The 25,793-nt window shown below is 43.4% G+C and overlaps 2 long non-coding RNA genes across 2 annotated transcripts in view; one reads left to right on the top strand and one right to left on the bottom strand.

Moving 5' to 3' along the window:
* Positions 1-7,503: 7,503 nt before the first annotated feature.
* Positions 7,504-25,793, bottom strand: part of LOC144785200 (uncharacterized) — a 61,509-nt gene continuing 43,219 nt past the window's right edge. Inside the window, exons 2-5 of the long non-coding RNA XR_013601809.1 lie at positions 8,024-8,134; positions 7,859-7,939; positions 7,693-7,764; positions 7,504-7,594 (exon numbers count right to left, since the gene is read on the bottom strand). This is a non-coding gene — a long non-coding RNA (uncharacterized LOC144785200). The remainder of the gene's footprint in view (positions 7,595-7,692; positions 7,765-7,858; positions 7,940-8,023; positions 8,135-25,793) is intronic.
* LOC144785198 (uncharacterized) lies at positions 9,381-9,840 on the top strand. Its single transcript, XR_013601807.1, has 3 exons — positions 9,381-9,454; positions 9,549-9,620; positions 9,720-9,840. It is a non-coding gene; the product is annotated as an uncharacterized LOC144785198 (long non-coding RNA).

The following is a 25,793-nucleotide window of genomic DNA, read 5'->3' as shown; positions in this document are numbered from 1 at the left end:
ACAGGCCTGGAGTAAACATTTACCACTGCCAGTTTGATGGAATTGGGCCATTCCATGAGGATTCATTGGACGTCCTCGGAAGCTGTAGAGTGAGATGTAGCCTTGCAACCCAGGTGGGTTGCCACCCAGATGGCAAGGCCACCAGAGGGATTTTATTATTAATTATGTATTAATTGGTTGTTAAGTATTATTAATGAATTGGCAATTATGTTAATTGTGTTATTTTTTTAGGAGCGGGTTGTGGGTTGATAGGGAGTAGGATGGGAAGTAATATAATTTTGACACATTTATTAATATTTTTCATTTAATATTCATTTAATTTTATTTTATAGTGTTGTGTGAATTAATTTATTAATAATTATTTATATTTTGCTTGTTATTTGTTATTAATTAATTAATTAATTGTTAATTCGTTATGTTAGTTGTGTCAAGTTTTAAGAAATTGGTGGTTGTATTTATAGGGGAATATGGTGGGAGCTAATTTATTTATAATTAATTAATTATTTGTTAATTAATGCTAATTAATTAATTACAATTTAAATATGGCAATTGTGTAAATATTTTGATGTGTGAATTGTGGGGGTTTTATAGTGGTAAATGGTGAGAAGTAATTAAAAAAATGTATTAACGATTTGTTGTTAATTGATATTAACTTATTCATGTAAAATTAGCTATTGAAATTGTGTAAATATATGTAGGTGTGTGTTTTGGTGTTTATTGGGGTAGGGGGTGAAATGTAATTTAGTTTAAATTAATTAATCATTACTTGATCATTAATATTAATTTAACAATTGATAAATATTTTGGGCGATTGTTTATATTTTTTTGTTAGGGGATTTGGGTTCTATAGCTGTAATGTTTGGCTAGTACATTAAGTGTTACCCTTTTTTTTTAAAACAATTTTTATTGATAATACAAGCGAACAATGGACATTTTCAAGGTATACATTGTACTTATCAGCCGTGCATAGTTAATATGAAGACATGTGGTGGACACATTATATTATCGCAAGGAAACAATATTATTATAATATGTACATTGAATCAACATAAGCTTTCCAATCCTGGATAATCCCATCTCCCCTCCCTAACAATCTGATTAGGTATCACTTTCCAACTGGGGTGGTTCACAAATATATCCTCTATACTCATTCCAGGCTCCCCAATTTTTTTCCCACTTTCTGGGACATTTCCGATTTAAATATACTGCCTTTTCGGCAACCATCGCAGAGTCCAAATCCGTACTCCAGTCTCTAAGCGCCGGTAACACAGGGGATCCCCAGGCCTTGGCCACATTTCGTTTAGCGTACGTAATACCCAACGTTGCCCAATCCTGCAGGGGGTTGCTCGGGTCATTCGGCTCCCAAATGTTCAGCAGGCAACGACGCGGCTCAGGGAGCAGCGAAACATGAACCACTTGAGATATAGTACGCATAACCTTGGACCAATAACTAGCAATCAAAGGACATTCCCAGATGGTATGATAGAACATTCCCATCTCCCCGCAGCCTCTCAAACAATACTAGTGTGTAGCTCTTCCTATCCTATGTAGTGTGACCCTAGTGTAATATACTCGGTGTAGGACTTTCAATTGTATCAGTCTGAGCCGTGATGATACAGCAACCTCCTGAGGTGAGGAGAGTGCGGCTGCCAGTCTGATTCCTCGAAAATGTTACCCTTTTAAATGTGTTTTTTAATTATTAATAATTGTTTAATTTGATAATTAACTGTGTTAATTATGGAGTTACACTTTCTTTTTCATTTAGATGTGTGTTGTAAATTGTGTGGTGTTATAGGGTAGGGAAAAAAATTACATTTATGTAATAAATATTTGTTTTTATTCAAATGAATTTCTATTACAAAATATGTATTTGTTATTTTTTGTTAAATTCAATTTTTGTATCTTTTTATGTAGATTTTAGATTTTTTCTTCATTATAATATTTTTCTATGTTTTATACATTTTTATATGTTTATATATGTTTTTCTATTTGGGTTTTTTATTATATTTTGCATTGTATTTGATATTTTGTTGGTTTTTAAATGTGGATTTCCTTTAGTGGGAATAGTAATTTTTACCCCTCCGATATCCAACACTTTCCCCACTGCTGCATTTGCAGGAGTGGGAATAGTAATTTATACCCCTACACTAGCCAACACTTTCCCAATTGTTGCACTCACTGGAGTGGGAATAGTATTTTTTACCCCTCCACTAGCCAACAGTTTCCCTACTGTTGCACTTATTGGAGTGGGAATAGTAATTTTTACCCCTACGCTATTCAACACTTTGCCTACTGTTGCACTCGCTGGAATTGGAATAGTAATTTTTCCCCCTCCACTATCCAACAATTTCCCTACTGTTGCACTCACAGGAGTGGGAATAGTATCTTTATCCCCTCCTCTATCTAACACTTACCCTACTGTGGCACTTGTTGGAGTGGGAATAGTAAATTATTCCCCTCCCCTATACACACTTTCTCTACTGTTGCATTTGCTGGAGTGGGAATAGTAATTTTATCCCCTCTGCTATCCTACACTTTCCCTACACTTGCACTTGTTGGAGTGGGAATAGTAAATTTTCCCCCTCCGCTATCCAACACTTTCCCTACTGTTGCATTTGCTGGAGTGGGAATAGTAGTTTTTACCCCTCCGCTATCCAACACTTTCCCTACTGTTGCACTCACTGGAGTGGGAATAGTATTTTTATCCCTGCCGCTATCCAACACTTTCCCTACTGTTGTACACGTTGGAGTGGGAATAGTAAATTATTCCCCTCCGCTATCCAACACTTTCCATACTGTTGCACTCATTGGAGTTGGAATGGTACATTATTCCTCTTTGATATCCAACACGTTCCCTACTGTTGCACTCACTGGAGTGGGAACAGTAATTTTTACCCCTCCACTATCCAACACTTTCCCTACTGTTGCACTCGCTAGAGTGGGAATAGCAATCCCCAGTATCCAACACTTTCCCTACTGTTACACTCATTGGAATGGGAATAGTAACTTAATCCCCTTCACTGTCCAACACTTTCCCTACTGTTACACTCATTGGAGTGTGAATAGTAAATTATTCCTCTCCGCTATTCAACACTTTCCCTACTGTTGCACTCATTGGAGTGGGAATAATAAATTATTCCTCTCCACTGTCCACCACTTTCCCTACTATTGCACTCGCTGGAGTGTAAAATGTAGGTTTAAATTTTTTTAAATATTTTAATTTATAATATAACTTTTTTTAAATTAATCTTTATGTTTCAGGTATATGTGTGTATATATATATATATATATATATATATATATATATATATATATATATATATATATATATTTATACTTTTAAATATATTTGTAACATTTTATAATTCATTACAATGATTATTTATTAATTATTTTTAGTAAATATATATTACATTTCATATATATGTATGTTTCATTTATTTGTAAATTACATTTATTACCTATAATTGTTAAATTTACAAATAAATCTAAATATTTTTTTTTAAGTTAAATGTATTATTTAGCACGTTTCTGCTCCCAATCTGGAGTTAGCTGTGCAGTGGAGAGGTTTAGGCACAGGCACCCTCAAGCTTGGTATCATTGTTGCCAGCTGAAGAACAAAGGAAAATAGCAGGGGCAAAATTTGGTGGTACATACGTATTCAAGCTGTATCTGCACTGCTCATTCTTTGTGAATGAGTAGAGATGCTACTGTGGGTTTACAGGACCTCACACACTCTCTCTCAGTAACATTTATTGGCGAAGAAAACAGGTGCAAAAGTAGATGTAGAGGAATATTGGCCCCACACTGTGTCTGTCCCAGTCAATGAGAGGAACACAGATGCAGCGATGGCAATTAAGGCACTTGGATGCTCACTTTCTTTAAGTGCTGCTCTGTGGGTTCTTGGTTGGACTGGTTAATAGTCCCCAGCCAATTTAATGTTTTGCAGACAGGGTACTGTGCAACAAATGTGCCAGAGTACCCTGTCCATCAATATCTCCATGTGCTATTATGTATCAAGCATGCCATCATCGTTCTGAGGACACAATAAGTATACAAAACGGAGATGAGTGGAATACTTCAATTAATCACAGTCACTAATACACATTTGGGCCACATCCCAAACCACTGTTATTTTGCACACCATGCCACCTCAGTTTGGAGCCAGCCATATGTAAATCAGTATTGACCCATATCCAATCGGAACAATGACGGCCGAACTGCCAATCAAAGTCCTCCCCAAACCGGTTACACCCAGTGCTTAATTTGAGCAGGTGCTTTCAGGTGCTCAGCGCAAGCACTTCTTTCACAATTTTTGACCCTGTAGGTGTGGTCTGAATATTAATTGTTCAAATTCAAAATAAAAAGAATAACATACATTGCATGGTGACTGTCTGGTAAATGTTTATAGACAGCCCAGCATATGCCTGTCCAGGCAGGCATCATTGTGTAACACAACGTTAGTGATGATGTCATCACGCCAATCACAAATCCAAGAAGTCATCGACAAACTATGGCTTGCATTCTATTCCTCGAGTCTGCTGCACCCTGCCACTGCCTGAGCCTAAGCCTCCAATTGAATAATTGTAGATGGGGGCTGGCTCATGACGGAGTTGAGGCAAGGAAGCTGCGAGAGCGCATTTGGAACTTGGGAGTGAGGGCTCTTGAGGAAGAATAAACAAAAGTAAGTTTAGACTTTACAACTGCTGCCTAGCTAGAGTAGCATATCCTGCAGCCCTGCATTGCTGCTATCCTCAACGTGCTTGATGCAGCTATGGACCAACGTAACTTTTGTGTGCCATGGCATCACCTGCAGAATCTGTGACCTGTACCCCAGTACGGTAATTGCTGAGCGTGCGTGAGGCCAGGAGGCACCACAGCCATACTTACTGGCATTGGCAGCATTACGGCTGGGGACAATGCCTGTGCTGTAGTAGGCAGGGTCACAGCAAGCTGAGCAGTGGATGCTGATGCCGTAGCCATCCCTGGACCTACTAATTACAGGCAGTACTAGCAGTGACATCACTGTGCTCGAGCAGCCATCTGAACCCAGTCATACCGCTCTGATTAATACATGCAAAAAAAGCATTTTCATATGGTGTACATTTTGTTTTTGCACTCGTGTAGGTAAGAAAGTAAAACACGCCATCTTCCACTTCTTTAGCAATGACAACAGGAAAACGCAGATTTCCAAATAGCAGGGACATGTACAGGCTGACGACAGGGGTCACAGGCAGCAGCAGTGTTATAGATGAGAGATAGAGCAGGAGTAAAGATGAGAAAGAAACAACAGGAGAAGAGAGAGATAATACGGAGCTAAGTAGAAGAAAAGGAGAGCAAACCAGATACTAAGAGAAAGGAGCCATGATGTGAAGAAGAGAGCATCAAGAAGAGAGAAGATAGAATGATAGAATGTAGAGGACAGGGCAGAGGAAAAAAAGCAGACAAATGATAAACAGAGATACAGCTGATCACTTCTAGAAGAGTGATGGTAAAAAACAAAGATCGAGGGGAGAGAGAGTAGAGCATGGTTAAAAGTGAAGAGGGAAAAGGGCAGGGCTAGAATGAATAGAGGGCAAATCAGAAATACAGGGAATAAGGTAACACGCTGGGTGTGACAAAGATGATAGAAAACAATTAGAGAGGTGATAGGATAGACTCTTAGAGCAAAGACTTAGGGGACAGACAACAGATCAAGGTTAGAAGATAGAGACTGAGGCAGTGAGAGTGTTGAAAGTGGGGCTCACCGAAGGAAGAAGTGAGATGTGGCCTCATTGGCAAAATTTTCAGCACCTGCACTTCTTTTTTTACAAATTAAGCACTGGTTACACCCTAGTTATGGGCGCATCTGCCGGGTACTGCTTGGTTCCAGTGACGCAGTCTGCGAAGGACCCCGTTCTGGGCATACCCGTCCCACTTGGGACGACATAGGGGCATATTAACATACATAGCAATAGAAATATTATCACCGGCTATCGCTGAAAATTATCGCCATGATAACGCTATATAATGCATAGCGCTATGGCGATAATATTTCAGCGATAGCGGTGTTTACCATGGAACATCGCTGGTTTTCTAGCGATATTCCATGGAAAACTGCGATAACATTGCTGATACAACCCTGTGGTCGTATCAGCATAATCCACCGACCATTATTAGTATGCCTTAGTCTGGAATTTAACAGACGTTAAATTCCAGCGTTAAGGCCGAGGTAGTGCAATTTTTTTATCGCTGCACCTCCTTGTTAATATCGCGAAGCTGCCTTCGCTAAATTTTAATGTGTTGTTTTCACAGCCACGCCTTCTTTGTATCTCATTAGCTATGCGAGACGAGGCTGTGAAAAAAACAAAGAGCGTGTCCTTGAAGATATTGCGATATAATTAGCGCCGCTTATCGCCCGAAAACGGACGCTAAAGTGGCAATAATTATATCGCCAGCCCTTGCTAATATGCCCCATAGTAAGTATACAAAACAGTGATGGATGGATACTTGAATTAATCTCATTCACTGTTATTCACTCGAGCCGCATCCCAATCCGTTGTTATTCTGCACATAAAGCCACCTCAGTTTGGACTCAGTTATATGCAAATCAGTCTTGACCATGCTCCAATTGGAACAGTCCAGCTAGAACTGCCAAGGCAGGTCCTCCCTGAACCAGTGTTCAAAGAAAAAAGTCCCAATTAAATGGACAGTAAAGGATATGTCCGATTTAAGTATTACTAATAGGGGTGTCTTGCTAACAACAGCATGCCAGAAAGTGGGCGGGAAAGGCAAAGGTACAGTATGGTGTATTCAAGTTATAACCGTATCACAGTCGGGACAGTTGTAGATTTTCACAAATTACACACATTACTTTAGACTATAATGTTAATCATTGAGGCTTGTCAAAATACATGTTTGGTAAAACTCTGTTGTAAGTTTTATTTCACACAATCAATTTGTAATTCATCATTTAAAACAAAAACATTTAAAAACATATCACAATAGACATTTTAATAAAAACTTTTTTTAAAAAATTCACAGAATAAGAGACAAAAAGAATCAAAAAAAGTCGACGCGGCGTTTCGGTTTTCTTTTAGTACACCTTCCTCAGGACTGATTCTAAACGGTTAAAAAACACAGAGTTACCATCCATTTTTTCATTTGTACAGTTTTATAATGATGTATCTCTATATCTCACATTGTCCCACAGATGTGATTACACTTGCCTATTGTCATATAATTTAGAGTAATATTTCAAGACACTTGTCCCTTCACCCATTTTTCACTATTGCTTAACAACACAATATCCTACTACTTTTTTCACGCATAATGTCATATACATATTGACAACTTGGGCATTATATTCCTTATCACCACCACACATATTTACACAGCTAGATTTGTTTGCCTCTCCCTTGGAACTTTTGTCCAATGCTGTTGGCCCTAGAATTTTCACATTAACTCATAGAATAATGTCTGCAGCACGCCTACCTTGTTCCAGAAGGAGTTCATGGCTCTACTGGAGAGTGCTGACTAATCAAAAGTTTCTATAGGCTTTTAGATGATAGACAGGTCACAGGATGCTGTAGTCAATTTACAAAGTGTGCTGTCACTAAATATAAAAAAAAATTAAAAAATGTATTTGGATCCTTTATTATTGCTCTCACACATCACTACTTATATTGGGCGGGCGATACCGTCCCTACATACCTCATGGGTTAGGAGTTAAATCAATGCTCCTATTGTTGTCATCTACATCTATTTGTAGGCCTCAGGATATCTCTATGGGCATAAAAAACAGAGTTCCCCTTAGTTTTTAAGTTACATGGATCGTCCCCACCTATTTATTTTTAATGTAGTATAGTTCACCTTATACCTGTGACTGAGATGTATTCTTGCTGGATTTGTCTGCCAGGAGGAGCCACCGTTTTTAAGACCGCTGTTGTCGGTAATTATCCTACGAAATTACAATTAATGCCTTAATTAAAATTTTGATCACTGACTCGACTAGAATCTCATTTCGTGCTGATGTATCACTCACCATATGAGCTAGATGAAAAGTCGCTGCCGTCTGGATCCTCTTTCAATTAGGTCCGTTTTTAGCGGAGGACGGATAGACAAACTAGGGGTGGCCTCATAAATTTGTCGTTATCTGTAAAAGTATTTAAAATAATATATCTTATAGGCACTTGTGGCTGTATAACCAACAGATATCAACACTTCCCTCAATGTTCTGTTTGGCCTCTGTTTTTAAATTAGACACAAGGAAACATAACACTAAATCTCCGTTATGTCCCAATATTTCCAATTAGGGTGCCTCACCTCTATATATTTAAAAATAATGCGCCTCATTAACTAAAAACGGGCGTAACCTGCCCCATCATTGTGTTGTTACTCTCCACACAAATGAGAACTAGATTGTAGTCTTCGTTGTGTGACAATGTTTTAAGTTAGGGGGCCTCACCTATTAGACACAAGGAAACATAACAAGGTGTGTTTTTTTCCATCGTCAGAAGTTAAAGCCATTCACTATCGCTTACCCTCTTTCTTCAATTCGGCCTCCCTACTCCTATATCCTGGCAGTACGTCCTTGTATCCTTCAATCGATGCATACCAAAAAGAAAGAAACAGTTGAATCCGATCTTCCGGGTTTATATGCCTCCCACTTTTTAAATGGCTTTAACTTCTGACGATGGACAAAAAACACACCTTGAATTCGATGTGTAGCGAGGAGATTTTAGATAGGGCAGAGCGAGATACTTCGTAATTGCGTGCTTTAGCGCCATTTTAATCCAGCCCTTATCGTGGGTGGACTGACAATATAATGATGGGACCTGTGACGCTAGTGTGATTTAATGAGGCGTCTTATTTTAAATATAAATAGGTGAGGCCCCCTAACTTAAAACATTGTCACACAACGAAGACTGCAATCTAGTTCTCATTTGTGTGGAGAGTAACAACACAATGATGGGGCAGGTTACGCCCGTTTTTAGTTAATGAGGCGCATTATTTTTAAATATATAGAGGTGAGGCACCCCAATTGGAAATATTGGGACATAACGGAGATTTAGTGTTATGTTTCCTTGTGTCTAATTAAAAAAAAAAAAAACAACAAGACAATGAAGGAAGTGTTGATATCTGTTGGTTATACAGCCACAAGTGGTTATAAGATATATTATTTTAAATACTTTTACAGATAACGACAAATTTATGAGGCCACCCCTAGTTTGTCTATCCGTCCTCCGCTAAAAACTGACCTAATTGAAAGAGGATCCAGACGGCAGCGACTTTTCATCTAGCTCATATGGTGAGTGATACATCAGCACGAAATGATATTCTAGTCGAGTCAGTGATCAAAATTTTAATTAAGGCATTAATTGTAATTTCGTAGGATAATTACCGACAACAGCGGTCTTAAAAACGGTGGCTCCTCCTGGCAGACAAATCCAGCAAGAATACATCTCAGTCACAGGTATAAGGTGAACTATACTACATTAAAAATAAATAGGTGGGGACGACCCATGTAACTTAAAAACTAAGGGGAACTCTGTTTTTTATGCCCATAGAGATATCCTGAGGCCTACAAATAGATGTAGATGACAACAATAGGAGCATTGATTTAACTCCTAACCCATGAGGTATGTAGGGACGGTATCGCCCGCCCAATATAAGTAGTGATGTGTGAGAGCAATAATAAAGGATCCAAATAAATTTTTTTAATTTTTTTTTATATTTAGTGACAGCACACTTTGTAAATTGACTACAGCATCCTGTGACCTGTCTATCATCTAAAAGCCTATAGAAACTTTTGATTAGTCAGCACTCTCCAGTAGAGCCATGAACTCCTTCTGGAACAAGGTAGGCGTGCTGCAGACATTATTCTATGGGTTAATGTGAAAATTCTAGGGCCAACAGCATTGGACAAAAGTTCCAAGGGAGAGGCAAACAAATCTAGCTGTGTAAATATGTGTGGTGGTGATAAGGAATATAATGCCCAAGTTGTCAATATGTATATGACATTATGCGTGAAAAAAGTAGTAGGATATTGTGTTGTTAAGCAATAGTGAAAAATGGGTGAAGGGACAAGTGTCTTGAAATATTACTCTAAATTATATGACAATAGGCAAGTGTAATCACATCTGTGGGACAATGTGAGATATAGAGATACATCATTATAAAACTGTACAAATGAAAAAATGGATCGTAACTCTGTGTTTTTTAACCGTTTAGAATCAGTCCTGAGGAAGGTGTACTAAAAGAAAACCGAAACGCCGCGTCGACTTTTTTTTATTCTTTTTGTCTCTTATTCTGTGAATTTTTAAAAAAAAGTTTTTATTAAAATGTCTATTGTGATATGTATTTAAATGTTTTTGTTTTAAATGATGAATTACAAATTGATTGTGTGAAATAAATCTTACAACAGAGTTTTACCAAACATGTATTTTGACAAGCCTCAATGATTAACATTATAGTCTAAAGTAATGTATGTAATTTGTGAAAATCTACAACTGTCCCGACTGTGAAACGCTTATAACTTGAATACACCATACTGTACCTTTGCCTTTCCCGCCCACTTTCTGGCATGCTGTTGTTAGCAAGACACCCCTATTAGTAATACTTAAATCGGACATATCCTTTACTGTCCATTTAATTGGGACTTTTTTCTTTGAACATTATCTTCCCCCCAGTCCCTTACAAGTCTGTGTGGGGTCCTCCTTTTCTTTAAATTGACACCTCCCTGAACCAGAACACAAGAAACTCAAGCCCACTTTCGCCCTAGTTATGGACTCATCAGACAGGTACAGCTTGGTTCTAGTGACACAGTGTGAAAGGGACCCACACCTGGGCCTACCCGTTTCACTTAAGGTGACACAATCAGTGCACAAAACACTGATGGATGGAATGCATAAATTAAGCTCAGCCACTGGTAATCACTCGAGCCGCATCCCAATCCATCGTTATTCTGCACACTATGCTTCCTCAGTTTGGACCCAGCTAAATGAAAATCAGTCCAATAACAACAGTCGAGCATGAACTGTCAAGGCAGGACCCCCTGTACCAGAACACAAACAACCCAGGACTGGTTTAGCCTACTTAAGGGCTCAACAGCCAGGTACAGCCTGGTTCCAGTGACACAGTGTTCACGGTACCCACGTCTGGGCACTTGTCCCACTTAAAGTGACACAATAAGTATATAAAACAGTGATGGATGTGTCAGGGACTGTCCGGGACTATGTCGGGAACACAGTCAGGGACTTGAGCAAGAACTGGGGACTGGGTAGAAATCGTACTGTGCACAGAAAGAGTACTACAGCGCTGCCCAGGATCACACAAGGAGTTAGAGGAGAAAAAGGGATCCAAAGGGGAAACATGTACAAGATGGCTAAGACTCAGAAAGGAAGAGCACTCACAAGGCAATTTAGCCTTCAGACTAACTACACCCAGGATGGATTTGCAAGACACATATATAATACAACATTAACAATAAAGGGAATGTTGGGTAAAGCACTCAGGAGCTCCACACGGTAAGACTGAAGCTCAGTAAGTTCCTCACCCACAATTGCTGTTACAGATACTGACTGAAAATACCCACATATAGGATATGTTATTCAAAGGCAGGGTCTGTGGCGCTTATGCCTATGGTGATGTTATAACTGTAACTCAAAGACAATACTCACAGTAATAATAATAATAATGATAATAATAATAACTGAATTTATAAAGCGCCTGGTTACACCATACTGGTGTGTCCCCATGCTGAAGAAGTCAGCGTAAAGCCAGAGCACTTCACCTGCTGTTGCTTTCATCTTCCTTACAGTCCTACCTTGCCCTTACCTACTCTTTGGGAAATAAATGAGTTGTCAGCCCTTTGCGGAAAGCTGCTTCTGCCGTCTCCAGCCGGAGATTCCTCGGCAGTCTATTCCATTGTTGGGCTGCTTGAACATGGAAGGAGTGTCCTCCCCATTCTCACTCTTTTGAAATTAGGAACTTGGACCAGTCCTGTCCCGCTGGACCTAAGCTGTCGGGATGGGTGGTACGGGGTTATCAGTTTGTGGAGATATGAGGGCCCTTTCCCTTGTAGGATTCGGTGGCCGATACACAGGGCTTTGAATATTACCCTTTCCTTGATTGGAAGCCAGTGAAGTGATCCCAATGCTTTCTTCGAGGGTGCTCTCTTGGGCAGCGTTAGGACCAGGCGTGCCGCTGCAGTGAACAAGAAACACCACCTAGGTAGTCAACTGTGCCCACGGATCCTGGTGATCAAACAGGAACACGCAAGGCAGTAACAGCAAAGGGGTAGAACTAAACACAAGCACAATAGAGAAGGAGATAGCAAGGAGGAGTGCTTAACAGCAAAGGAAGGACATCAAACGGCATACTTGGCAGAATGCAGTTAACAAACATGCAAGGTAACAGAAGAAAGACAGCAGAATAGAAAGACAGCAAACTAGAACTGGAACCAAGGAAATGGGAAGAAAGGCAGAAACTGGAAAAGGATATACAGAAGGGGAGGCTACAAGGGTATACTAGAACAGTGTGTGTTCAGGAATCAAGAAAACAAAGTAGCATAGAAGGCAGTCCTGGGGCAGGAACAATAATTGAGCTAAGGCTCAGGAGTCAAGGTAGCACTGCAGGCAGTGCTGGTTCAGGGACAGAGAATTACTAAAGCTTCAGGAGTCAAGGTATCACTGCAGGCAGTGCTAGTTCAGGAACAGGGAATTACTAAAGCTTCAGGAGTCAAGGTAGCACTGCAGGCAGTGCTAGTTCAGGAACAGGGAATTACTAAAGCTTCAGGAGTCAAGGTAGCACTGCAGGCAGTACTGGTTCAAGGAAACAGGAAATAGATATGGCTCATGAAACAAGGAGCCAAGAGAGCACTGCAGACAGTTCTGGTTTGAGGAAACAGAAAATAGATACAGCTCAGGAAAGAAGGAGTCAAGAGAGCACTCAAGCAGTGCAAATCAGGAACAAGAAATAGCTGAAGCCCAGGAACAGGAACTAAGAATAGCTATAGCTCAGGAACTCAGGAAACAAGGTAGCACTGCAGGCAGTGCTAATTCAGGTACAAGGAATAGCTATGGGCCTAAAACTCAGGAAACAAGGTAGAACTGCAGGCAGTGCTAATTCAGGCACAAGGACTAGCTATAGCGCAGGAACTCAGGAAACAAGGTAGCACTGTAGGCAGTGCTAATTCAGGCACAAGGAATAGCTATAGCTGAGGAATCATGGAATATCAAAATCCCAGGAAACAAGGATCGGTCTCACCGGAAAACAGCTACAATGACCAACCTTGGCCTGAACGGAGCTGGGGCTTAAAAGAGCTCACAGTAATCACATGCAGCAGGTGTGAGCAGGCTAGCGGCAGCCAGCCACAGGTGAGCTGAACTCCTCCACCAATCTTTGGTCTGCAGAGGTGGAGACGAAGCAGTGAGCAGGGAATTATAGGTAATGGAGTTTCAGGCATGAGCAGGCTGGTTTCCACAAAACCCGGCATGGATTGGGAATGGATGTCAATTCCAAAATGATGTCCAAATGCCTGGAAGTCAGGATATGGTTACAGGGGAGTGTCTGGAAGCATATTAGAAAACTGGAAAGCCCCACAATTTGCCCCCCTGGTGGTGGGAACGAGAGCACTGGGAATGAATTATGACAAGATGGAATGCTTGAATTAATCCAAACCCCTGATAAGCACTAGGGGCTGCATCCCAATTCATCATCATGCCAGTTTGGACCCACCTATATGCAAGTCAAACTTGACCCTGCTCCAAAAGGAACAGTCCAGCCCAAACTGCCAAGCCAGAACACAAGCAACCCAGGACTAATGTTGCCTTAAGTATGGGCTCATCAGCTGGGTAATGCTTGGTTCCAGAGACACCGATCCTAGGTTCATCATTTTCTGGTTCAGCAAGGTCCTGGCTTGGCAATTCAGGCTGGATTGTTCCCCTGAGGAGCAGGGTCAATACTGATTTGCATTTTGCTGGGTTCAAACTGAGATGGCATGGACAGCAAAAACGATGGATTGGGGTTCAGGCTGAGCGATTGCCGGTGGCTGAGATAAATTCAAGCATTCCATCTATCACCTAGTTGTTTTAGCATTTTGTGGCCTTGAGATCCAGCTCTCTTAAAGCCATGAGCCAGTATTACTTTCTTCTCCTCCAAGGCTATCTCAGCCTCAACCGTCTTTTCCTCCATCCTAAGCCAGGCCATTTCCAGCTTGAACTGCCTCTCCTCCTTCCTCTCCTTCAGCTCCTCTCTGGATAGGCTGCAGGAGGAAACACTGCTCTCTGACCTGGCAGGGGGCTCCACTTCAGGGGTTGTCATCTGTCTCAATTGAAGGCTGTATCTCAAAGAAATTCTCTCTTTGTCCCACCATCATAATAACCCCTTCTGTGGCTTCAAACCAGTGTGTTATGGACTTCTGCCCTTTCCCTAAGTGCCATTTGCAAACCTTTCGAGCTGGTATTCTTGGTAGGACATGCCCCCTCCTTGGAAAACTCTTGAGCAAGGCCAAAGTATAGCCATCAATGTTGGCCAGTCCGAATTTCATTCTTGCAGGTGTAGTTTCAGACACAAGAGGAAAAGTTTGGAAAAATTAAAAAATGATACAATCAAGAAGAATTTAATTTTGAATTGGCCTTATTTATTTGAGGTGTTGCCAATATTACTGTAAGGTGCTGCATAAACACAAGTCAAAATCCTCACAGCTGATAACTAGCCTATTAATTTTGGTTACTGGTTGAAGGGGGCAACCATTCTCAAGCAGCAACTACAGTTCCTTTGAGGGTGAAGTCATATACAAACCCTAAATCAATCCGTGCTCAACCATTGGGTAGTTTGGCACAGAGCAGTCAGGCTTAAGCTAGAAGCAATGTGTAAAGTATTTGTTTAACAATTCAAACAGTAACCCAGTGAAAACACACCACAAAGGAAGCCCACAAAGAAAGTAATTTTTAATCAATGATACAAGACCAAAATGACAAAAATGCAATTAGTAGATGCAGAGATTTTGAATTTTAAACTTTTTGGAGAAAATACCACCAAGAGACATTAAGCAGCAACCTTGGATATCTGGTCACAATGGACCGAAACAAAGTCACAAAATCAGGCCAACCACAATGGAGCTGGCTACTGAGACCCAGTTAGGCCTGCTGAACAAAAATATCCTAAATCCTGGTTTGCAGAGTGTTACTTTGAACCGCGTCGAAGATGTGCTGCGCAGCTGAGTCAGTGCGCCTGTTCAAGATGCGGTGAGACTGTAGTGCGAAGGCCTGTTGCATCATCTTCAAAGATCCTGTCGACGGGGCTTGTGATGTGAAGTACGTCATCAGGGACGCAGCATGCAATCAGGGTGGTGAGAAGAGAGGTCGGGCTACAACAGTGAGGGTAGCAATAGACGGTAGCGTGGCCAGGGAGAGAGACCACGGGGGGTAGGCTGGAAGAAGGAGGTCAAAGAAAAGCCAGATAGGAGAGCAGGATAAAGACAACGGATGTATATGAGGAAGAGAAAAACAGGTTGGAAGAGAAACTGCAGGGAACCCCAGACTGGCTTTGACGAAACGTGAGGCGGGAGGCTGCCTTCGGCCGCGGTAGTGTGGAACTGCACGCGCAGTCAGTAACGGGGAGCACTGCATTCCTCGGAGGTTTCCCCTCCCGGTGCATAATGTGAGGAGAGGGAGACAAGTGCAGAGGCGCAGAAGATCTGTCCCAGGGGCTGGAAGCTGCGCAGTAAACGGTGTTTCTCATCCTGCAGAACACAGCCTCCAGAGCAGCAGTGGGGGAGGCCCTTTGTGAAGTGCCCTGACCGCTGAGGGAACTGTGGAGCAATGGGACGCTCTCTGGAAAAGCTACATTCCATCAGGCTTTGGAAAACCTACATTTATGCTGCACCGGCTCTTTTCTGGGCTGCATGACCCCTCATGCCTGACTCTAAGATGGTGCCCTGAGCTTCAAGGGTTCAAGTAGAGAGCATCATGTTGAGAAGACAGAGGAATGAGTGAGTGGTAACGGACCCCCCCTGCCCGGCCCCCCCTCACAGAACAAAATAGAGCAGAGAGAGAGCCCTAGTGGCAAAACACCCACCGGCATCACCCTGGAGCGGCCCGACTGATAGAAGGAACTGCAAACACCAAGCAGGGATGGGATTACACGGCAGAGTGAGCTCCAGCTACCCTGGAACAACTGAGGAAGCACGCCCGAGTAGTGAGGTGAGTCTGGTGGCAGAAGCGGAGATTAGGGGCACTGAGCCGAAACGCGTGGAGGGGTGACAAACCAGTGTGGTGCGGGCTGCTGCAAGGGGAGGTGACCCGGTCGGCAAGCAGAGTGACGAGGGACGTGTTGAAATGAAGTGAGTCCCTAAGGCAGAGGACCCATCCGATCCGAGAGAATTTTGCCATCACTACACAGTGAGAAGCAGCTGGGAGAGGGATTTCTGACAACCAGCGGCTGGCCAACAGACCCAAAAAGGCACCAACTAACACAAACAGCGCAGTGGAAAGAGGGGAGCATATCCTGGGGCAAGGAGTAACCCTTGATCAGGCTATAACCTATTACAAAGTTATACCTATTTTATTGTGCTCTGTTCATGATAGTTTACCAAGCCTTCCCACCTGATTTGCCTGACCCCGAAGCCAGGACTTATAATGGCGGCTTCTATTACAGTCAGGTGCATGGCCAGAACCCTAATATAAAGCGGATGCATGCGGTTGTGTGCAGAATCCACATTGTATGCCAGCGACATTTAAACATTTAAACAATCTCCTTTGGATGTGCACAAATCTGATCTGCCTGGACTGACCTGTTCACTGATACCTCCGATGGTGGCTCCACTGTGGAGATGCTCTCAGAAATAAGCCTGACATGTGATCCCTATCAAGTGTCTTGCCTTCCAAGAGCCCTAAGTAAATGTTACTAGTTCACATTCCAACAGGGTTGCAGCTGAGGCTGATGGGCGCCTGACCCTAACATGGCCGCCAGTTGTGACTTTTCCCGCCAGCTGTAATCTTCCTTACATAATCCTACCAGGACTGTGCCTGACCTCAAGATGGCATCTGAAATTCATTAGGACCATGGTTTCTCTCTCCCTCCTCCCCCCCAAAATCTGATAATCTCTGAGTACTCCTGATCTCCCTCCTGACAGCGGAGTCCGAGCACTATGTCCGAAACCCGGTGGAGCTGCTCTGTTCAGCTATTGAGGAGATCGGCCTTGGTTCATGCCCTGACCATCACCTACCCAGCCGGACTTTGGGCACAGTTTTTCTCCCTGTCTTCCTGTTTCGCCCCCCCCCAATCGTATTTCTGCAACTCTGCTTTTTCCTTTTCTCCTATCTATCTATCTGTTCCCATTTAGCACTTTTCTTTCTTTGTCGCACTTTTCTTTCTTTGTCTTACTTCCTTTACTCCTATCCCCTCTCACATGAATCTTTCCTCTTGCTCGCTACACCGCCTAGCCCCCTGTCCTTTTGTGCCCTTTGACTAAGCACTCCTTCTCCCCTTGTTGGGGAAAGATCCACTATTTATACTCTGGAGTCTCAGCAAACCCGTTGAAAGAGTCCACAGCGCCTAGGGAGTCACTCACAGTTGAGGTATGGTACGGCACCCCTTGCCAAAGCACTCCCTCTCCCCTTTTTGGGGAAGGATCCAGTATGTAGGCCTTGGAGTCTCAGAGACCCCTCTGAGAGAGTCCACTGTGTATAGGAAGCCTCTCGCAACAGAAATGGGGAATTGATACCACTTCCCATGGGATCACAACTTACTGGACTTTGGACACAGGTCTGACTCGTCTACAGGTTTGTGTCCCCGTCACCCTCCCCCTCCTCTTTCCATGCTGTGTCTCTCACACTCGCCTCCTCCTTCCCTCCTCCATTCTCTGTCTACTTCCCATGCTCTTACCCCCATCCCCTGAATCTCTCCCCATGCCTGCTTTTTCCCTTACGTATATGTCCTTTTTGTTTGTCTCGACCTTACTTGTCACTATGTTGCCAGGCTCTATTAACTGTGTAACCTTTGTAATGATGTAACCTGCAATTGTGGTCTGATACTCATGTAAAGCACTCTGATACCTCCGGGTCTTGCCAGCGCTATATAAAACCTTTAAAATAATTAAAAATAAATGAAGAACTGCAATATGGAGTCCGGCATCATTGTCAAGGCTGCTGTCCACAAAGGATGTGAGTACCTGCACCGAGGATGGCACACACAGCAGGAATTCTGAAGGCAATGCGAATTATGACAGTGTTCAGGCATTGCAATTGGTCTAATCCACACAGCAGCTGGGATGCATTGGTTGTGCTTGGATTTGTGTCACACAGCAGAGGAGATGTGTCAGCTCCACAGGACCCACAGCAGTTGGCAAAGCATCCTAAGCTCACTTCCAGGGGTCCAGGAGTTGGGTGGCTCCACTTGGCAGGGTAGATTCACAGATGAAAGACTCCAGGTGCAGATGCAAGGTTATTTGAAGCCTGTTATGTTCCCTACGCTTCAGATCAGGAGGCCAGCAAACTAGCCTCTGGAGTCACTCTGGGTTCTGGGTTCAAGAGATGCAGGATCAGTCCTTCTCATCCAGGCAAGAGGACAACAGGTAGCAGGTCAAGACAGCAAGGCAGGAATCCAACAGAGTGCAGTCCAACAGAGTGGCAATCCTTCAACACCACAGCCGACCTTCTTCCTGACAGAGTATCCACTGGTCCAGAGGTGTACTGAAGTGGTGGTGTCTGAGGTCCAGTATTCCGACCCAGTTGTGCCTTTTTTAAACTGAAGGTGAAGCTTTCAGAGGTTTCCTTTTGAAGTCCCCAAACATCCTTCAACCACTGCCCTGGCTCCAGACTAACTACAGGTGGATATGCAGCCCTTTATGTGGACACAGTATACAGCCTATTCAGGTATAAGTTGGACTTTTCCCAGTTCCTCCCACCCATCCTGCCATTGATGGCCGATTTAGGCACACTTAAGCTTCATATTGTGTGTGGCTGTCTAGGTGGAATACACAAACACCAACTATCTACTACACCCAATCATGTGACCAGAGACAGGCTGCAGGCACTAAATGGATAAGACATTAAAATGTCAACTTTCCAAAAGTGGAATTTTTAGAATTGCACTTTAAAATTCGAACTCATCATAAGTTACGATTTTAAACTGTGAGTTTTGAGGCTCCAAAAATGAACTAGTTATCTCTTCCAATTTGGAAATTACAGGCCGCATTAATCTTTTTTTCATGCAGCACAACACATCAAGCCACCTTGCTGCGCTAGGTGCTTTGTCAGTGAACTGAGATGGCGGGGACCCAAGGAAGCAAGATGGGAAACAACCTTTACAACGTAGTCATTGCATCGCACTACATTTACAATGCAGTCATTACATTGCAACATCCTTTACAATGCGTGTCACTACAACGCAGCCAATACATTGCATGTCACTACATCGCATGACACTACAACGCATGTCACTACAACGCAGGCATTACATCGCATGTCATTACAACGCATACCATTACAACGCATAGTACCCCTACACTATCCAACAACTATCCTACAGTTGCACCTCCCAAGAGTTAGAATAGTATTTTTTACCCCTACACTATCCAACACTTACCTTAAATGCAATGTAATGGTATGCGTTGTAATGGTATGCGTTGTAAAGGTATAATGCGACGTAATGGAATGCATTGTTAATGTGGTTTTAAAAAATTTGTTGTAATGGCATGCAATGTAAATGTTTGTGTTGTAAAGGATGTTGCGATATAAAAACGGTGTTGCAAAAGTATGCATTGTAAATGTATGCGTTGTAACGTCATACATTCAAGCAAGATTGCTCCTGATTTTTGACTATATATGCAGACAGAGGCCACTGGCCCTGCCAGCCAAATTGATAGTGTGCGCGCCATTAGTAGTGGAAGATGCTCCGATATTACACTCCGAGCGTGAGGCGCCGGAGGATCCAACGGAGCAAGTGTGCCCCTAGCTTTGCGATATTTTATCCAAACTTATAAGAAAGACGCAAAGGTTTCCTAGCCCTCTATCTGGTTTTTTAGTCTATAGGATTTTAAGGAGGAAGACTACTCCACTATCAACATTTGTGAAACACTTTTGAGCCCCCGAGGGCTTCCAACGATTATACACCTGCAAGTACAGGTCATTGAATATTGACTACGAGGCTAGCTGCTTCCTCTTTCTCCTTAGAAGGAAGTACAGAATTGGTTCTCAGTCCTGATACACACAATTAGGGGTCGAAACGGGTCTTGTTAGGGTCTTTTCATTGTTAATACAACGCTGTGTAATCAATTTATAGTTTTACGTGTTATATTGTTACGTATAGTTTGTAAAGTTGATACATGTATAACACCACTTCATTTACTTTCCTTTTTTTGTCACTATTGTAAAAAAACTACTTATGTTAGTGGTGTAAATTGTGTATTTGTTCTGTTGTATATTACTTATTCTTTAAAAATACATGATTTTTTCAATATGTTAATTAATACTTTTCAATTTAGTTGTGTTGTTTGTTTGTACAAACAATGTTGTGATTTATTGAATTATTAATTGAAGTCCTACCTTCGTGAGGACTAAGTAAGCAATGTATTTTTCCTTTCATGGCAGAACCACTGCTTGTATAACGTATCTATCCCCAGGTTATGCACGTGACTCCATTGTTATTATCGGGCTGTCTGAAAGGGCAGGAAAGAGTTGTATTTACCAATATACAGTGCATTCCTGTCCTTTCCGAGAGCTGGCACATTTTTGGCTGCAAAGCGATAACACAGGCACCCTTGTGTCATGGAGCAAGGGTGCCTATATTGTAGGCAGGATTGTTTATGTGCCAGAAGGAACACCTTCCTGCACAATAACAATCCTGAAAGGCATTGTGCTCTTTGTATGTGTGCTACACAATGCAGCACACGTGGATATAGAGATAAGAACAAAGAGAAATAACGCTAATTCTCATTATTTCTCACCTGGGAAGGCATAGCATTTCGACGCATGCCCACTAATGGTATATCTGGGAAAGCACCAAATCCATGTGCAGAGGGTTGGGAACACTCACACTCCACCCATGGAAAGCGTACCTGCTGTAGAGTAACGCAAGGCAGTGAGTTGCGCTGACTTGTGTAATCTAGTATTATCAAGCACTGTAGGACCAAACAAGGTAGCCTTGCGTGACTTGGTAAATCTCACTTAAGTTTTCCGTCACCCTTGTCCCCCTTGTGTGGCATAAGGGCAATGCAAAACCTTGATAAATCTGGCGCTACACTACTAAAATGCAATAAGGCAATCCAATGTTATCCAAGGGAGAGATACGTCTTGCAATAGTAAAACACGATTTTAAGATTTTTTCAATATCAGGACATGTAAAACTTAAAAGTACATGTCCTACATCTTAAATACATTACACCCTGCAGGGCCTCCTACAGCGGCGACTTATATGTATTAAAGAGAAAAGTTTGGGCCTGGCAAGAGGTTTTTTTTACCAGGCCAAAGTGGTAGTTCAAACCTGCACACACATGATCTGCAATGGCAGGTCTGGCACATGTTTAAAGGGATACTTAAATGGGTGGCTCAAGCAGCGATGCAGTACCCCTTTTAGCATTACATTTTCTGGCCCTGAGTACATGTACTGTTTTACTAGTGAATTAAATATTCCAATTATGGATAAGCCAATATTACATGTTTAAAGGACTGATTACATGCACTTTAGTGCTGGTTAGCAGTGGTAAAGTGCTCAGAGTCCTATGCCCAGCAAAAACAAAATCTGTAAAAATGGGGGAAGAAGGCAAAAAGTTTGGGGGAAGATAGCCCTAAGGCTGACAGGTCTACAGCTGCACCTCAGATGCACTCCTGTGGTTAACTAATTTGACCTTCAAATACATCGCAGCCTTTAACATTGAGGCGGTTGCTGCTGCCAGCAGCACCGCCGCAATGTCAAAAGGAGCATGTCCTGCATATCCCTGCACTGCGTGGCAGGCACTGCATAGTGCCTGCCACCTGTTACAGGGACATGGTACCCCCCCAGTGCACCCAACCCCCAACACATTTGGGGCCCGCAATGGGCCCCCAGAGACATTCTCTGCATGCTTTCCATGGCGGTTCCAACGCAGCAGAAAGGTTGGCTATCACCAGCATCATAATCATGCCGGCGGAGCCTGGCACTGCACCGGCCCGTTTTAATTGGCCAGCTCCGCCCGCCAGGCAAGCGTGCGGACTACTACCAGCAGAAAAGTGCCGGGCAGAATTTCTCACCGCCGCGGTCATCACCGCCATTCTAATGTGACCTGCCGTTTTCCGGGTTTCGATCATGGACAGATGGCCGCCACCCTAGTTCTTTTAATATACGTATTTACTGTTATTGTGATCTGCTTTTATGAGCGTAAAGCGTTTAAACGTAAAAACAAACTATCCTATCTCTCAATTTGGAACATCTATATTTTTTATCCTCTCTCTCAATTTGGAACATCAATATTTTTGTGTTCTATTGTCCTAGGGCCAGATGTAGGTAGCCCAATACCGGTCGGTAACGGCCGAATTTACCGATTTTCGGCCGTTACCGACCGGTATTGGGCAATCGGGATATAGGGAACCCAAAAACATCCGAATCGGTAAATTTACAGAATCGGTAAAGTTTCCGAATCGGAAACCTTACCGAATCGGAAAATATACCGAATCGGTAAATTTACCGAATCGGTAAAGTTTCCGATTCGGAAACTTTACCAAATCGGAAAATATACCGATTCAGTAAATTTACCGATTCGGAAACTTTACAGATTCGGTAAATTTACCGAATCGGAAAATAAGAAATGGTAAAAAATGATATTTGAGATGTAGGTAACCTTTTAAATACCGAATTTGCAAGGAATTCGGTATTTACGAGTCTGTATTTACCATGGATTGGAATCAGGTGGTAACCAGGTACAGGCTATAAAAAAGACCCCAAAATGCAACTGTTTCACCAGAATGGCGGCATTCTATGTCATTGCGAGGCGGCTACGGCTAAAGGCAGAAGAAGAGAGGGTCTGGAGGAGGGAGGAGCAGGTGTACAGGCAGAGGATCACTCTTTTCCAGCTAACTGAGCCAGAGATCCTACAAAGGTACAGATTGGCTCCCCAAACTATCCTGGACCTTATCAGGGACCTCCACCCACTGTTGGACCATCCAACCCCAAGGGCACACGCCCTCCCACCCCATGTGCAGGTGCTGTGCAGCCTACACCTGCTTGCATCTGGGAGTTACCAGAGTGTGGTTGCTGCGGTAGGTGGGGTGTCCCAGAGCTGTCTGTCCCGTTTCTTAAAAAAATTCCTTGATGCCATATTGCAGAGAATGCATCACTACATCAGCTTCCCTGCAACGCATGCTGAACTGCTCAGGACAAAGACAAGCTTTTATCAGATGGCGCATTTCCCTAACATCATTGGCTGTATTGACGGTACCCACATACCAATATGCCCACCTGCTGCCACAGAGTACATTTATCGGAACCGGAAGTCCAGCCACCCCATAAATGTACAGGTGATCTGTGATTCCAAGTACATGATCACTGGCATAGTAGCCAAATTCCCCGGGAGTACCCATGACTCCTACATCTTCCAAAACAGTGGTATCTACGCACGCCTGACAGCGGGGTAATTTGGCGAAGGATACTTGCTAGGTAACACACTGCGTGAAACTCCTTCGATACGTATTGCAGGTGGATGTGTGTGTGTGCATGTGAGTAATGTTTTTTCTTCTTACAATTAGGGGACAGTGCTTATGCCCTCCGGGCCTCCATCCTCACACCCTACCTCAACCCTACAACACCAAGCCAGAGGAGATACAGCAGGGCACAAAAGACAACCCGAAACATTGTGGAGCGCACCTTTGGTATGTGGAAGAGCAGGTTTCACTGCCTCCATAAGAGTGGAGGGGCCCGCCAGTACACACCAATCACCTGCTGCAAGATGATTGCAGCCTGTGCAATGCTGCACAACCTTGCGGTCAAGAAGGGAACCAAAGTGGATATCTCCGAATATGAGGACCATGACGACGAGGAAGCAGTGCCTGAACCACACACATCTGGAGTTGCAACACCAACTGATGGCAGACACAGACGGGAAGAGATCACACGCAACGTCTTTTAAGTAAGTAAAGAGACACAGACAGGTGGAGTATGTACCCAATCTAGTTTAATTGTGTAATGACGTAGGTTACTAAAGCACAAATGTGCAACAAACAGCATTTAACTTCAATGATGTCAGTCCTGGTTCACTTCACCATGAACTGTAATAGTCATTTTCGTCCTCGCTTCCCAGTGCCACTTGTATGGTGCTCACTGTGCTCACTTTCTTGCTGGCCTGTGGCCTCAGTGTGGCGCCTGCTGCTCCTCCTCGTCTCTGGGACAAGGGAGCTTGCCATGCTGCTCCTGCTTGTGCTCTCCTCACTCACAGGCACATCCAGAGCAGCAGTTTGTGCAGTTTGGGCATTTAACAGCACCTCAAGAGCACTGGTCATCCTGCCCATGCCCCTAGTGACCTCATTGCTGTTTTGGGTCATAGCCTCCTGCATGTTACTGCTCCTTCTGCATAGCAGGGATGTGGCAGTGGCCAGGCGGTTGAGAGCTTTATTTTGGCCATGAGCAAGCTGCCTTTCCTTGCGCCTTGACGCAAAATCTGTGTCAAGTTTGGTGCATAGCAGCTGCACCGATTGGCTCATTTCGCGCATCCCTGCTGCCATCTCTTTGTTCACTTCTACAAGCTCGCTGATGCCCTTTCCTATGTCTCCTATGTTATTGTTCAGGGACCTGATTTGGCATTGGCATGTCTGGATGGCTCTTCCCTGCATCCTCTGGATTCTCACCATGCTCCCCTCCAGGCCACGGAACACACTTGGAGCATCCACAGGTGCATCTGCTGGCCTTTCTAGGACTCTGCGGCGTCTTGCACCACTATGGCCCATCCCTACACTGGAGTGCGTTGTGCCAGAGCTAACATCCACAGGCAAGTTGTGTGTTTCGTCCCCTTCCATGTCAGCTGCTGATGACTCCATTTCTACAAGTGGGGCAATAACATGCCTCCTGCTTGGTTGTGAAGCAGGTGTTGTGTCATGCTGTGATGCTGGCATTTCTGGGGATGACAGCAACAGAGAGGATTGAGATCTGCGAGGGGACGCCTGCAACTCTGGAGCCATTTCTGAGTCTTGTGCAGGAGGCTGGCTAATTGGTGCACCTGTGTCCTGTGGTACGTTCTGGGTAGATGGACCTGGCTCATGACTCTCCTCCCTCTCTTGTGGTGTGCCTTCAGTGTCCTGCGAACGCCTGGGTGACGTTTCACCTGTGGACATATGAGCGTAAATTAGCGAAGCGCTACTGTCTCACAGTCACTACAATTAAATATTTATCACTTCAGCTTTATTCTCTCTGCAATCATTTTCAAAACTAGGTGGTTGCTGTGCGGTATGACATGTTCATACCTTTCCTGACTACATATACCATGATGCATTGCTCCTGTATAGTGCTAGCAGTACTGGACTGGTGTTCACTTGGCCACAAAGGGTACAGGTAAGGATGATGGTATGGGGGGAATGCTGTGCATTTGTCTTACCTTTTTTGCTTGCATATCTGGCTGAGCTGTCCACTTCTCCCAGTCCGCAGACGCTGTCTGGTTCAATGGTTGAGGCCACCATCTCCTCCAGGTCAGTAAGTGGGGGTGCTGGGTTCTTGCCTCCGCCAGTTGTTGTTGCCTGCTTGTGGTGTTCAGCCAATTTCTTTTTGGTTTGGCTCCTGAGGTCGTAGAATCGCTTTTTCAGGTCCTCTGTGTCTCTGGTGGTCACCCCAAATGCATTAACTTTATC

The sequence above is a fragment of the Lissotriton helveticus genome, chromosome 10, assembly GCF_964261635.1.
Source record: "Lissotriton helveticus chromosome 10, aLisHel1.1, whole genome shotgun sequence".
NCBI classification, from domain to species: domain Eukaryota; kingdom Metazoa; phylum Chordata; class Amphibia; order Caudata; family Salamandridae; genus Lissotriton; species Lissotriton helveticus.
Note: the sequence above shows the minus strand (reverse complement) of the source record. Positions and strands in the feature narration are given on the sequence as shown.